The sequence below is a fragment of the Aricia agestis genome, chromosome 9 (genome assembly GCF_905147365.1).
Source record: "Aricia agestis chromosome 9, ilAriAges1.1, whole genome shotgun sequence".
Taxonomy (NCBI): Eukaryota; Metazoa; Arthropoda; class Insecta; order Lepidoptera; family Lycaenidae; genus Aricia; species Aricia agestis.
This window is the reverse complement of record NC_056414.1, coordinates 4,414,016-4,431,012: the sequence shown is the minus strand read 5'-3', so window position 1 is coordinate 4,431,012 and position 16,997 is coordinate 4,414,016. Positions and strand designations below refer to the sequence as shown.

At 36.9% G+C, this 16,997-nt stretch overlaps 1 protein-coding gene across 9 annotated transcripts in view; it reads left to right on the top strand.

The window, feature by feature from the left end:
• Positions 1-16,997, top strand: part of LOC121730600 (guanine nucleotide exchange factor DBS-like) — a 116,433-nt gene that overhangs the window by 81,951 nt on the left and 17,485 nt on the right. The window lies entirely within an intron of this gene.

Sequence of the window (16,997 nt, the reverse complement as noted above, 5' to 3'; positions counted from 1 at the left end):
CTACAAATCTTATACCCCGTTTCCATAATTTTGTCGATAGCACAATGGTCGAAGTTCCACTTTGCTACAACGAATTTAAACCAAACAGATACTTTGTTATTGGTTACCTGATCTTTAGTACTAAGTTACCTCCAGGTATTATAGTCCCTATTATTTACCGATAAATAAGCAATTACGTCACATAATCTAGATTACCTACTTTAAGTACTTTATTATCATTATCTTTCATCGACACTTTCCCATTTCTGGTTATTTTGTGATTTCACTTCCCCCTTTCTAGGGTTAACGTAATGTGATGATCGTTAAGACTTTTTTCAGCGTTAATACTATAGCCTATAGCTAAGTAAAAGTGTACTGACAGTTGACAGTTAATTAATTGGTCTTCTTAGTTCTTAATTTGTTTGTGTATGATAAGTGTCGTTTACTGTATAATTAAGAAGGTAGAGAGTGAACTATATCTGTAATTTCTACCAGTAGATTTAAGGCTAACTTTATTAACAGAACTTGTGGAGCAATTCGTCTCTTATTTGATTATGAAACAAGCCTACCTATAGTATATTTCAAAGGTCAATATAAAATGACTTAGTTTAAATCAACGATTTAAGTTTTTTTTTTCTACAAATTTTATGAAAATGCTTACATCCGCTGATAGATATAGAGATTACTAGCTGTCCCGGCAAACGTTTCTTTGCCATATAAAGTATTTCGCCCGTGTTATTTTATTGAAGTGACTAAATAAGTATGTCACCATGGCAACGTCCATCGCTATCCCGTCGCACAAACAATGGTCGCCGTCAGTCTCGAGTTGTAATAATTTACTATTATTTATTCAACAAATGCACTTATCAATATAATAAGTACCCAGTAGCCGATTCTCCACCCACTGAATATATGCATATAAAATTTGGTTAAAATCAGTAAAGCCGTTTCGGAGGAGTACGCGGCCTAACATTGTGACACGAGAATTTTATAAGATTAAAAATAAAATTTTAGATAGTTTAATTTCTTACCAAAAATTGTTAATAGTTATAGCCATCGTAAACGTTAACAGTGCCGTGTACGGTACATAGAGAAATCTAAAGTTAAATGTAGACCATGCCGTAAGCAAATGAACTACATCGGTGCATGTTATCCCCATGGGTTGTGGTGAAAGTATCCCACGCGAGGACTATTTACCATCAACTACTACAAGTTATGTATTCCTATGGTTTTCTTATGAACCTGCCTTTGGTTAATCAATCCCAAAAGTCTTTCGCCACTCTTTTTTTTTTTTCAATGAAATACGGGGGTAAACGAGCAAACGGGTCACCTGATGGAAAGCAACTACCGTTGCCCATGGACACTCGCAGCATCAGAAGAGCTGCAGGTGCGTTGCCGGCCTTTTAAGAGGGAATAGGATAATAGGGGAGGGTAGGGATGGGAAGGGAAGGAATAAGGAGAGGGTAAGGAAGGGAACAGGGTAGGGGATTGGGCCTCCGGTAAACTCACTCACTCGGCGAAACACAGCGCAAGCGCTGTTTCACGCCGGTTTCCTGTGAGAACGTGGTATTTCTCCGGTCGAGCCGGCCTCTTGTTTGAATGCCATCGTGGCCACCTAGCTTGTGAGCATCCATCATATTTTCGTCTTCTGACACCTTTTCTCTGGTGATCTTTGGTCAGCGGTCAGGACTCAGGATGCATGCGGCTGGTATGACCCACCACGTCCCACTTTAGCGTGGACACTTTTTGTGCTTAAAATAGAGAAAGAAGCAAGCAAGCAAGTGACTAGGCTGGCTTATTTCTCTCTTTTATTTCTACTAATGTTCCAATTACTTTAGTTATTTTAGACGAGTCTTTAGACATTTCTAGACTTTTACTAGGAAGCGGAATGGTGTTAGTGCTAGTGTCTATAGACGTCTAACAAAATAATCTTAAGTCCTATTCTTTCCCTCTAGAGACGTAAGATATCATGATTGACATGCAGAGACCGTAGTTGGTTTGTTGACGGGAAAATATTTACAAAGTAGCACCAACACCGCGGAAGCAAATACACTTGTCAGTTGTCAGGTTTATGGCAGTAAATCTGTAGGGAGATGTCAGTTAGGGTGGCGACAAGGTCAAATGCCGTGGGACTCGGGACTGACTCATCGTGACTCATCGCTCTCATTGAAAGTTTATTGAGATGCATTCTGTGTGATCTCCCACTTCCCCGTAATAACAGATAGTATAGTTTGTTTGAACTTTTATCATAAACTTATTTAATAACTACAATATTATGCCCACCATTAGGATGTGTTTTGACGATATGCCTATCCAATTATCCATAAATTCTTAACTGTCATATAGTGCGGAAATGCAAATTTTAAAATGGATTACAAAACCTTGAAGAGTCCCAACTCCCATCATCTTTTTAACCGACTTCACTCGACTCGAAGTATTGACGCAGATTCGCCGAAATATCATGAATTCCACCAACGATTTTCTCTGTGAACTGAAAGTTATTCCAAGATCCTTTTCAAGAGCGAGTTGTACATAGTTCCAATAGGAAAAGTTTTCAAAGGCCCGTCAATATGACAAGAGAAATGGCAACAAAGGCAGCCTCCCACGCGCCATTGTGAGCCTTTCTTGTGATATAGTCGAATGTCATGGCTATAATGTATACCATAGTTGGTACTACTAATATACCGTGTGTAACAAAAATAAGTGATAATACTGTGGGTGTGTACGTGTTCCTTGTAGAGAGTTCACTGTGAAAGTAGCAGCGCTGAAAGACGAAAAATTTTAATCAGCTGTTAAAAATTTTGTTAAAAATTCCAGGATAAAAAGTATCGTCCTTTCCCGGGACTCAGAGCATCTCCAAAAATCGGAGCAGTGGTTTGGGCGTAAAGAAGTGACAGACAGACCACCATTCCCATTTATAATATTAGTGTTGAATTACTAAGTAAATAGTAATTCAGTGAAGTCTAGTGATATCTAGCTAAAAAGTTCGCACCAAAAGTTCATTAACCTTCATTACATGTAATTTTTATTTTAATGTTAGCATAATATGACACGTCTCAGTTAACAAGAGAACCACAATAACATGCTAATGTTTATAAGTATTGTAACTGTTAAATAATTTTAATTTTCGGTGTAGTTTGTTCGTTTTATTTCTAGAAGTTTTTGCTCATCTTCTATATCGGGTAAAAATTATAGTATAGAGGGAAAATATACAATGACCATCATACATTCCAGCTAGCTGTAATGCTTCTATCTTTGTGCGACAATTGTCGCTTCAAATAATTTATCTAGTGCAATGTTTAGCTACGCACGAAAAAATTGTCTTCGTGCGCGTTTGAAAGAGACAAGCAGCTCGGATTCAATGCAATGCCCGAATTTCTTTCTGCTTAGCGACCGGACTTTGGTACACGACAAGACAAAAAAATCGGCCAAGTGCGAGTCGACCTTGCGCACGAAGGGTTCCGTATCGTTATTGAGCGAAAGTTGGCAAAAAATTGTGTTTTTGTATGGGAGACCGGAGCCCCCCCTAAATAAAAAATTAAATAAAAATAAATATTTTTATTTAATTTTATTATTAATTATTTAAAAACAAATATAATTAAGAACATTATAAGTATTTTAAGTGCCTAACTGTTACCATTATTAATTACGAGCAAAAAAGGCAAAAAAAACCACGTTTGTTGTATGGGAGCCCCCCTTAAATATTTATTTTATTTAGTTTTTAGTATAATAATTTATTGTTATAGCGGCGACAGAAATACACGAAAATTTCAGAAGTTTAGCTATAGCGGTTCTTGAGTTACAGCCTGGAGACAGACGGAAAGACATCGAAGTCTCAGTAATAGGGCCCCGTTTTTACCCTTTGGGTACGGAACCCTAAAAATGACATTAGTCTTTAGTTCTAGAAATTATCACGTCACGATTGGTCAATATGGCGTCTAAATAAAACAATCTTGACCCATAGATCTCCTTGGCCCGCCCACAAATAAGATTTCTCTACGTCACCTGATAGAGTATAATTTTATGTGAAACAGTGTCAAAACCGGCTACCAACTAACATTCCTACTTCAGAGAAAGTTATACTTCTAGAGGTCGGTAGTTCAATTCCGATAGTAATAAAATTATATAATAAGAGTATCATCGTTGCGTTTAAGAATAAATTACTCGCAAAGTTTAATGTTTTGAATCGTATATCATTTGGAATAATTAAGATTATGTCATAGGTTAGTTGGTGAGATTAAAATTGTTTTTTGCTCTATGAAGAGATTGTGGCTAGTTTTTTTCAAAGATGTAGAGTTGCTTAGCTAAGTATATTTGGTAAATCACGTTTGTTCTCTATCTATCGGTAGGCCAAATTACTTAGTATATTTGGTAAATCACGTTTGTTCTCTATCTATCGGAAGGCCCAATAGCTAAGTATATTTGGTAAATCACGTTTGTTCTCTATCTATCGGTATTCGGTAGGCCCAATAGCTAAGTATATTTGGTAAATCACGTTTGTTCTCTATCTCTATCGGTAGGTCCAATAGCTAAGTATATTTGGTAAATCACGTTTGTTCTCTATCTATCGGTAGGCCCAATAGCTAAGTATATTTTGGTAAATCACGTTTGTTCTCTATCTATCGGTAGGTCCAATAGCTAAGTATATTTGGAAAATTACGTTTGTTCTCTATCTGTCGGTAGGTTCGGTATTTTTACAAAAAAAAATGTATTTCATAACCAATATTGTTGAATTTGAATTTCATGATTGCGAAGCTGTCTTTAGCGGACACACACGACGTTCAGCATGCGTAATTATAATCTCTCAAAGACAGAAAATATTATCTCTACATGTAATCGCCTGCTATACTGGTCTAATATAGACAAACGTGGAAAGGTCACATAAAACAGGAAATTTTACAATATTAATAAGTCCTGTGCAGATGCCAGTCTTTAGTAATATTTTATATATCATATTAAAGGCACAATGAAACATATAATTGCCAATCTTGCCAATATACTGGTGACTTGTTTTGTTTACTGTTTCGGAAGGCTGCACGATGAGCGTGGGTTTCCACTGTCCCACTTCCGCAGGACCGGTTCAGTTTATAGGGTTAAATTGATAGGGCTACCACCTTAACGATTTTCTCTCATTTTCAAATAAATCCAGCCATACGGTGCAATAGCCAAAAAGCGACGAATTAACTAAAAAAAATCTGCAATTTTGTCTCACTGTGTTTAATTTCTAAACTTCACAGCTCATATTTTGTACTGTAAAAAATATGAGAACTAAGTAAATGAGTAGCTGTACTTCTAGCAACTACCGGTCAAACAGGGCTACCATCCTTACGTTTTCTCTTTTTCATTGACAATTAATACCTTATTGGCAACCTTGTTATCATCCAGGTCGGACCCATCAAGTGTAAATGAAGCATCACGACTCGTGAGATATGAGCGTGATAGATGTACGATACATTTTGCGTGGAAATTGATTAACTGGCGCTAAGTGAGTTTAGACCAGTGTTGCCATAAATACAGATTTCTCCGTATTTATACAGATTTTTGGTGAGTAATACAGATAAGTACTGGATACAGATATTTATACAGAATTGCAGAATTTTGTAAATATGATTAATTTTGTAAGAATTCAACAATGAAACAGGCTAAATCGGGCACCATTTAAGGTCTTTTGCATACAAAGTTACTGATTGGTGCGAAACAATTCTATAATCTAGCGGTTGATAAGCAGTTGCTGTCGAAATTTAATAAAATTTTTTAATGAAAATAATATTTCTATCTTATTGCTGTTTTTTTTATTATGTTAAGGGGCTGTTTCACCATTTCCTGATAAGTGCCGGATACTTAACTTTCTTGACATGTCAGTATAAAGAATCTGACAAAAAGTTGTGGATAGCCTATCCGCCGGTACGTTAATCAGGAAGTGGTGAAACAGGCCCTTAGTGTGTTTAATTTTTTTTCTATTAGATTTTAAATGTTTATAATTACCAATTTATGTACGAGTATATTTTTATTTATTATACGATTATCACCTTAACACGCCAATACATATCCCTTTTTTTCATAAAAAGCGTGGATAATGATTAAAAGGAATATTTTTTTGACTTTAATATAGATTTTATACAGAAAATTGAGACAATATGACATACAGATTTTATACAGATTTTAGCAGTTCCCACTACAGATAAAAGGTCGAAGCCATCTGGCAACACTGGTTTAGACTTCAAAGATTTCTTATCTTTAAGAACCTACGAGTCATATTATAGTATTAAATATGAGGTTTATTATAATACAAGCTTTTGCTTCCCCTTTATTCAAACGCTTCAACTAACTTAGACTACGGAGACGTAAATTAAACTATTGTTTTTAAATATTGTCGAATCTTTCCAAAGCGATGCACAGACTGTGTCGGAATATAATGGACTTGAAATATTTGCAACCCACCTAATAGACGATATTTAGAAGAAAATATTTTCTAAAGACTAAATGTGAGTATGTAAGAGGAGTCCACACCGCCCTTTGTTCCATACAAACGCTGTCCCCTGTTTCCTCCCTGGATAATGCTAGTAGAGTTATAATTTTTTTTCTGAATATCTACGGCCACTAATACAATGTCCCTATGTTTTCTTTTTTTCATAATTTAATTATTAAATAAGATATGAACGTTCAAAACCCCAAAAAAAATGCCAGATTTTCCTCTGTGTTCAAACATCCAGAAAACAGATTTCGCTAGATTATACAAAAAAAACATAGGAACACAGCTCAAGTCTTTCTTCAATCTTTAATGAAAAAAGTACTTAAATCGGTTAAGTTTTGGAGAAGGAATCAGGGGACAACGAATCGTTGATTTTCTGCAGTTGTCTCTTATATTATAGATATTACTAATATTATAGATATTACACGTACCTTTTTTTTCATTTCTCTAGCCCCTGGTGTATCCTCTTAAACTATGAGTATATCATACTTATACAGTCGCCGATCCGTTCTTTCATATTTGAACTTAAGCGTCCAGTAATACGTTTGAAAAGTAATAAACTGCATCTGCTTTCGACTGTACTTAATAGGAAATTGTCAGAATGCCCTTTGATCTCATTACTCGCCCTTATTTACGGACCAAACATAATCTAATACAAATACTAACTTGAATGAATTATAACAAGATATCACTCATAAGCGGGCCTACGTTACTTGGTCGAGTTATGTCAAATTGTGTTCTTAGGAACGTTCTATCGGTTCTGCTTGACGTAACTTAACCAAATTACGCAGGTTAGCCATCTGCCTGTGAATCAATTGATAAAAGTATGTGTGGTAACTGGTAGTGACTAGTGACAAGTTAATGTGGTGAAAATGAGTAATAAACAGAAAGGAAAGCAGAAAGACTCAACAGACATAAAGAAGAATGAGGAAGTGTTTGTGAGGACAAAGGAGTGTTTACAAATAACAGTAACTAAAAGAAAAAGTGTGCAAATGATTTGGGCACAGGTGTATGAGGAATTGAAGTGGACTCTGCAAGCAAAATATGAAGTAAGTATGATATTGATAGTCATATTACCTTGTATAACACGTCTAATGTCTACCAAGAAAGGAAAAAAGGCAAAAAAAAACTACATACCTTATATTGGTATTGTACGAGTATCTTCCCTGTTCAACCATGATTTGATGAACAATGTTAAATTATAATTAAATGAAATCCAGCTAATTCAGACCATGAAGAATACGATCTAAAATAAATTATGTATATACCTATATAATCAATGTTAGTCTTGTCGCGTACTATTGATATTACATTACTAATCTTAGTTAAACGTCCAGGAATTTCATTATGGGGAAATACGTTCTGGCCATTTATAGGCAGTGACGGATTAAGACTACTTGATGCCCTAAGCAATCCATGCCTGTGTACTGTACACCCCCCCCCCCCCCCCCCCCCCTCCTTATGTCAACTAGAATCTGTCTTGAAGCTTTTACCACCTAAAAACATTAGTTCTTTTTTAGAAACTTTTTTTGGTGAGGTTTTTTGGTGAGTGACGTGATGCCCTAAGGACGGATGTTTTTTGTCCTTCTTCTGGTGCCCCCTCAGACGTGATGCCCTAGGCAATTGCTTAATTTGATTAAGGGTTAATCCGTCACTGTTTATAGGCCCTTGCCCATCTCTACGCAGAAAGTTATAAAACAGTAAACACACTTTTTAATTTTCAACTTCATTGATGATTTTCCAGTTCCGAAGCCGTTAAAGTTTTATGATGAGTGATATCGGGAAAGTATTCATCATTTCGTCATAGCACGTGATACGAGTACGCATGATTTACATTCAACACGCATCTTGCCAGTTTTGGGCTTGCAAGTCACTCGCATGTGAGCTTGCCTGAGAGTTTGCAACATGCTATCATAACCAGCTGCTATCTCCTTATAGGCTGATCTTTTCAATAAGACAAGCATTATTTGGTACATGGTAGAATTTTTTAGATATTATAGTACAATTTTTGGAAAAAGGTACCTTGTGGTTACATTTCGCGATTGTTGGTCAACGTAGACTTAAGATTGTGCGTTGACTGACCAACTTGTGGAAATGTTATCTCCTATTTTGTATTTGTACGAGGCTTTAGAGTCCTCGGCGAATGTGCTTTACATTCTACCAAACAGGATTCGTGTTTTTCAAACGACCCTTAATTTTTCAGAATTCTGCAGTGAGGCACAATATCCGCAATATTTCATTAAAAGATAGGATTACTTCTGCCGTCCAAATGTTGTATTGATTGATACGTTAGCCTTCGCAAAGTAGTGATTATTTTTTCCTTTGAAGGTAGATTATAAGAGCCCTGAGTTAAACTTCGTGAAGTAAAATACTTCTCCGTAAAACTTAATGGTACAGGAAATAATTCCACCCAGGATCACCTTACGAACTCTGGCTTAAGTACTCCGCTTGACGATTCAAGTTACCTTTATGCAATTACAGTTAGGGGGAAAAAGAAAGTATCAACATATTCAGCATCATGTATGATCATAAAATGAACCTAAATAAAATTAATTACCGAGTGTTTTCTAGTTTGGTAGGTATCTATTTTATTTGTTACATTAGTTCTATTTCTTTATTTATAAAATATTGAAACTGCTATTGTATGCATTGTATGAAGATATTGGTTCTATACAAACAACTTTATGTCGCTTGAAGCCTAGTTCTCAGCTGTCGCTATGAAAGCTTTTCTTTTCATGACAATGAAATGAAAATTGTTCGCACTTAGTATATAAAATGAATAAATATTATGGTGTAAACAAAAATATTAGCTTAAAAATTAATTTTAATTAAGTTAAATTACATTCTTATCAGCTATTACTTGTTAGTCCTGATTATAATCTAGTCTGTACCTATTGCAATTATAAAAAATTTACGTGTTGGTTCGCAATGAAAAAAGCTGCTGGTTATCATAACATTATGGCTATAAAACATAATATATTATTCTCTTTTCTTTATTGGACGAGAAACAAGGTGGAGAGGAGAGAAAGAATGGTTCAAATCTTCCTCTCTCTCCTCTAAACCTTAACGAAAACTTACTTTGTGTAATTTAGCTTAAGCTATTATTGTTATTTTCCGTCTTTTTGGTAAAAGGTGGCCCCGTGCGAGTTTCTTACGCCGCGCCGGTTCTTCTCGCCGGGTTAGTTCCCGAACCGGTGGTAAACCTCATGTAGACGTTTTCAAAGTGTTAAGTTTGTTAACCTTTTTAGAAATAAATATTTTCATTTCATTTCAAAACGAACTCATTAATCGTATCAGTATCAAATCAACTAAGAACTCTGATTCTCACGATTGCTTACCCTTAAAGCAATTTGCTATAGCACCATCACCATTAGAGGCATTACTATAACGGCAGTAACGGCAGTACCGCTTACGTAACTGTTACACGACCTTGCTAATTCAATCAGTTCATAGTTCGTTACTGTTCATCAGGAAAACTCATTGTTTACTGTTCACAGACAATAAGTAATGGAACGCTTTACATTATTTTACCTTTTTTTATATTCCACTACTAACGTCTACTCCATTTTCATATTACATTTTACTTTACTTGTAGTATTTATACACGGGAGAGCCATGCTTCGGCATGAATGGGCCGGCTCGACCGGAGAAATACCACGTTCTCACAGAAAACCGGCGTGAAACAGCGCTGGCGCTGTGTTTCGCCGAGTGAGTGAGTTTACCGGAGGCCCATCCCCTACCCTATTCCCTTTCCTACCCTCCCCTATTCCCTTCCCTTCCCTACCCCCCCGATTAAGCTATTTCTTCTTAAAAGGCCGGCAACGCACCTGCAGCTCTTCTGATGCTGCGAGTGTCCATGGGCGACGGAAGTTGCTTCCCATCAGGTGACCCGTTTGCTCGTTTGTCCCTTTATTTCATTTTAAAAAAATCGTGTAAAGCTTGTACTGAATCAATACGCTTTTAGTTAACTAACCTAATCTAATCCTAATTAAATAAAAAATGAAATTGATCGTTAATAGACTATAGTCTATAACGTTACATGCCAATAATAATGATTCCTTATGCCGTACAGACAAAACTTTAGGGCTTAACTTGTCGCGGAAATAAACTGAATTTATTTAACTGCCAAATTAAATTACTTTTTTTTACTTTTTAAACTCCTCTCGCGTTTTCGGCGACCGATTACCAAATGATCCATCAACATTCTATCAAAATGTACCAACATTTATAAAATGTGTGCGCGTTGCGCACAAATTATGAAACTGCACTGATGCAAAGGTTTTTTGTGTCGGTTCCCACATCTCTCTGGTTTCCTCACCAGCACGTGCTCTATCTCACGGTCTGAAGGTTGTCTGAGAACACGTTTGGTGCTGATGACATCTTCCATGAAATATGTGAATTTGGTCAAAGGAGAAGACGTGCCTTAAGAATATGTACCTATAGAAAACTATATGGCGCTCGCAACTCCGTCATTCGTTTATCGCGCCGGAACCGTACATTTTTCCGGGATAAAAAGGATCCTATCTCCTTTCCCGGGACTCAAAGTATCCCCATACCAAATTTGAGCTAAATCGGTTTAGTGGTTTGGGCGTGAAGAGGCAACAGACAGACACACCTTTCGAATTATATACTAATATTATGTACTTATACAAAATTAGGTGGATACATAATATTAACATTCGTTGAGTAGCCACATAATGACCGATTTTCATTTCGTGCGAAGTTGCAGTTTATATGGAAAACGAACAAAATTTAAATTCGTGTGAACTGAAAGGTGGCTTTGCAGTAGCTTAGTTAAATAATTTATTATAATTTTGACTACGCTGCGTTGAAAGTAAATAATTCTCCCGTCTCCGGCCCCCAAAGATTTCCTATATGTGTGGCAAAATAGTCGATAAAAACGTAGGGTCTTCCGGATTGCACTTGAATATGCCCTAGGGAAATTTAGTATAGGATGCACGCTGCAGATTGTGACTATGCATAGTTTAAAATAATTAAATATTGACAGAGTACTTCGTCGCATCTACTTTCAGTTTTCTACTCTGTAAAGCAGTGATTTTATAGAGGTAGTGCCCTTTACTGATTTATGAACCTGAACCTAATACCAAGTGATGTTTTGTTACTAAAGTTGGCTGTCATTTTAATAGAATGCAAGGTACTTTTTCATATTTTTCTTATCTATGGTTACCTTTACCTAAAAAGTCTAAAACATAGCAAACGGAATTGTATGGAATGTCGTCATTAAAATTTCATAACAAGTTTCTTATGGGAGGCTCGACCCCAGTTTTTATGGCCAAAGGGAAGTCACGTGTTGGGATGCTTTGAGCGGGAACTTCTCAGCAGGTGTGCTCCGTTTACAAGTCACACATACACACAAACACACGCCGGTATTAAGGCTCAGTGCAAACGAGCTACTGACAACCGTTATTAGTCGCAAGTTTGTTCTAATTCTACTTATAAGAGCTCTCGCTCGAGATATGACAGTCTTTAGCTGATATTCTATGTATTGCAATACCAAATATTTGTTTGTGTGAGCCTCTGTCAAAGAATACTGTCGTGTCTCAAGTGAACGAGAGCCCTAACATGGTAACATCATGATTGCAGTGGTGTGCTTTATCTTTTGTTGTTTAAATTGCCGAAGCCGCCTACACAACGTACGTGCAACTAGACGTAGCAACACATTCGGTAGGCACGTCAAATCTAAATTAAGTAGTCCTGCGATAGTAGTCCGTCTGCGCGAAGCCTCGTACGCACGTTTGTGTGTAACACGCACACACAATAACAAATAGTTTACTCCGCAATCCGCACGTACGCTACATATATGCATGAGCCGCAGGATGCTCTACTTGAATCACTTGCTCTACTTCCCGCCTCGTCTCCGACACGTCTCGTTTTTTCAAGATTTTTTTATTAATTAAAAAGAAAATTGTCTTTCTTTTTGGTTTGAAGGTCCAATTTCTTACGTATTAAAATTAGAACAAAGGAATTCTAATTCTTGCGCAGCTTCTGGGCTTTAATTAACAGACAAAAATTAGTGATTACCTGGGGAGGCCAAGATTTTAGGAAAAATTTTAAAGTTCTAAGAGCTTTTAAAATAATTAAAATATACACGGTTTCCTGAAACAACATAGCTAGATCGTTTTTGCTCCCCTACTTATTATTCGTAGCTTCTGTCCAAAAGGCCTAAATTCTAATTATCATGAAAATACAGCCTATGCCGAGAACTTTTACTACTTACATAGAAATGTACGACATTATCTCGATGAGTACGATTTTTGTAAAGGAGTCTTGACGTAGGACCCGACAATCAGGTAGAGCATGTTTCACAGCTGCGGCTTTTTGTATCACCCCTGCGCCTGCGCCCCTAGTCCTTATTCTTAAACAAACCGCTGACGAAACATGTGCTCCGTATACGTTACATAAATAAATAGTTCATAGGCCAAAGCGTACAAAAAAGTGAAAGAAACTGATTTAAAATCAAGCGTAGAACTTTAAGAAACTGGAAGAAAGTGGTCAAAAAGCGAGCTAAGAAATTTTGTGTTATGCGTTTTCGTGTGTAAAACAATATGGATAAAATTAACGTGGTGCTGAAGACTGGATATAAAATTGTGAAGGAACTGTCGGAACCGCATAAAAATGTGAGTAACACCGGTTAAGATTGAAAAAAAAAACTTTAGAAAATCTGTATGAAACTTACATTTTGCGTAAAAATGTACTTGATATGCCTTTCTTTATTCTGAATACAAATCTACTAATGTGGACTGAACAATAAACAGACGAACATATAACCTCCTCCTTTTTGGAAGTCGGTTAAAAATGCTTTAAAAATAAAATATGTATTCTTGTGTATTCTCGTTTTGATGAAACGATCGGGAATAATAAAATACATATATATTTTATAAAAAATGTACTCTTATCAATGTGCTCTACAAGTCTACACGATAAGCGTGTAACGATCTTTTTGAATTTTGATGCATGTTAAGAGTTCTTTGGCCCTGAGCTTTTGACCTTAAACCTAATATTATAAATGCGAAAGTGTGTCTGCTAAGTGCAGCTGTTGCCTCTTCCCGCTAAAATCGCTGAACCGGAATAGGAAAGAAGAACTACCATTTGTGACCCAGGCCCGACATGAACGAGACATATCTCAAAATTTTTGTTAATAAAAAGATAACTCAAATATATATTTGTTATATTCGAAATCAATGGCTAACACCAAAAATATTAACTTCTGATTTTGTTCAGGTGCCATACTATATCATTGTTTTAATAACTACTAGATGACGCCCGCAACTCCGTTGCGCCAAAATTCGTTTATCGCGCGGGAATCGTACATTTTTCCGGGATGAAAACTATCCTATGTCCATTCTCGGGACTCAAAGTATCTCCATGCCAAATTTCAGCAAAATCGGTTCAGCGGTTCGCGCGTGAAGAGGTAACAGACAGACAGACACACTTTCGCATTTATAATATTAGTATGGATTTACATCGTTTTTACATTGTTTTTATGGAATTCAGTAATGATTTAAATAAAAGCATCGCGCTATCGAAGTTTTCTGAGCGCGTCGGTATATATACGACAGCTGAAACGTATCACGTGGGCTTCGGCCTGACCGGGCATACCACCTCGCTCGGTCGGAAGATCTTCCTTTGTGGCGGCCACGCATATTCCCACATTGGTGACCCTCGACAGAACACGCCTCCTTCATCGTCATCACTCCCCGCCCCTCCGCACCGCGCCAGCCAGCATCGCCTCATCGGGTACCTCGTCCACTAGCCGTAATGTACCGCAGCTTGGGCGACCAGTGAGTCAGAACTGTGAAGCTGCTGCACGGGATTCTGTGAGTCGGATAGCTGCCGATGCTACGTGCTGACCAGGAGAGATGTGCTCTGCTTGCTGACCGGTCGGTGTAGTGAGAAAGCCCGATGATGCCGATGCGGAGTCGCCCATGCCACAGTACATTGCGGCGAATGGACGAGGTACTCGATGAGGTGGTGCTGGCTGGTGCGGGGCGGGGAGTGATGATGATGAAGGAGGCGTGTTCTGTCGAGGGTCACCAATGTGGGATATATGCCACACACTTATGACGTGTGCGTAACTTCCCAGCGTTCTTTTACCGTGGTAGCATGTGCAATTGTGCACTGTGCAGTAATATTCTTTTATGCAGTTATACCATTTTAAATATGTTCATCAAACATATCGTAATTCGCTTAGGATAGAGTATAGATTGAGTCGCGTCTGTGACTTCATATTGCGTTTATAATGTGTGCATCTAAATAAGCCCCGTGTGCTTGCGCCATTAAGAGGAGTCCACACCGCCCTTTTTTCCATACAAACGTTGTCCCCTGTTTCCTCCCTGGATAATGCTAGTAGAGTTATAATTTTTTTCCTGAATATCTACGGCCACTAATACGATGTCCCTATGTTTTCTTTTTTTTCATAATTTAATTATTAAATAAGATATGAACGTTCTAAAACCCAAAAAAATGGCCAGATTTTCCGCTGTGTTCAAACGTCCAGAAAACAGATTTGGCTAGATTATACAAAAAAAGCAAAACATAGGAACACAGCTCAAGCCTTTTTTTAATCTTTAATGAAAAAAGTACTTAAATCGGTTAAGTTTTGGAGAAGGAATCAGGGGACAACGAATCGTTGATTTTCTGCAGTTGTCTCTATCGCGTTCTGCGGTATAGGCTTGAGGTAAGGGAGACAGCTATAGATATTACACGTGCTTTTTTTTCATTTCTCTAGCCCCTGGTGTATCCTCTTAAACATTAAAAATATTACCTATAACACAAATATTTTGGCTCTAATGGAGCTAAAAGCTTAATAACTGTCTCTGTTTTAGTTTTGTAACGATTTAGTGTCATTTTAATTGATAACAATTGCTGATAATCTTAAAAACAATAGTTTTAGTATGCCCTAGGAAACAATAATCATTGAGCGATTTAAACATGTTAGCCACTAATATTTAAAATATTGTTTATATATATCCGTTATACTCATTATAACAAAAAAATGAGATATGTTTCGTTACTGTCGGGCCTGGGTTAATTTTGTATGGGCCGTGGTAGTTCTTCTTTGGTGTGCCATGTCCTTTTACAGGACCGAAAAAGGACATAAGACAGCTTTTTAAATGGAATAATATGCGATTCTCGCGCGATAAACTAATGCGCAAAGTTGCTAGCAACAACTAGTAATAAAATGTTATACTATGTCATATTTCTCTGCCTCTTGTTCACACGTTATTTCAGTTGGATAGAGTTAAGACATAATAGCTAGTTACAATATTGTAATAATTACATAAATTATCACATTACACGCATTATGCAATACACATTTAAAGCTGTGTGAAAAAATTCATTACAAATACAGACTTCACACCTAACCTAACTTTTAACTGCCTCACTCAATCATGTAATGCTTACTTAACTTAAATTTAATGAAGAATTTGACTATATATAGTTTACAGGGCCCCCGCTACCATATGTGCAATGTGTGCAATGCACACGGGCGCCATCCTCTAGGGGCGCCAAATCGCCAACTTTAGGGCCGCCAAAACCAAGGACCCAAAAAATTTGCCTAAAGGGGTGCCATTTAAATCCTTTTTTTGCACACAGGCGCCAGTAGCCCTTACGTGGGCCCTGAGAGTTTATGTCATTTAATCATCATTAAATATCTCTGAGTGCAGCAGCATGACAAATTTTGTCTTTACTTCACACCTAGAGCTAAAAATAACCTAAAATTTAAGACAAGATGCAAAAACTTCTATAGGACTCTACACAATAGCCTTTCGCGGAAGTGTCTTTTGTATTTTAGCGTGGTTTCGTCGAAGAGCTTTCTACTATAACGCTTTTATCTATTTCGGTCAGCTGGCCAAATCTGACTAAAGAGATTATGAGAAATTGGAGTACGCTTTTTAATTTGTCTTACAAAACATGATAGTGACATGACAGGATAGTTTTCGTCTTACTTTACGGTAGAAATTATTGTTTATTTTTAAGAACTTACTAACCTAGAGGGGTTGTTTATATATTATCTCAATTTATTTTGGACCTCTGGCTAGAATCGATCATTGCCCGGTTTGTTAACGGAGGTTTATCTTTTCACTTCAGCTTTTGATTGACTGACGGCATAAGTTAAAGAACTGGCCATGATGACTTTATGATCTTTTCCAGAGAAATCTTTGTTACCAAAAAGCTCAGAATACAGAATAAAAGCTTAACTATCTTTAATTTCAATGAGACAAATAAAATGCCAACTTACGGAAATGCGTAAAAAGTGTCCCACACATTGCTGCACAAAAACTATCACTCAAAAATCGGTTAACCGCATTCCGTATTTAATTGTATATTATATAATATATTTTAAACAATATTTCGTGTGAACATTGTTGACCCAGGCCGTATTGCGTATCAGGAAACCCGGTCAGATGTTTTCAACGATTTAACATGCTTGTCCAGGAAATTGATAGGTAAATAATTATAGATTATTATATAAATCCCATAGTGTGGCAATATGCGTTTATTTTATTGCACTTCGTTTAAT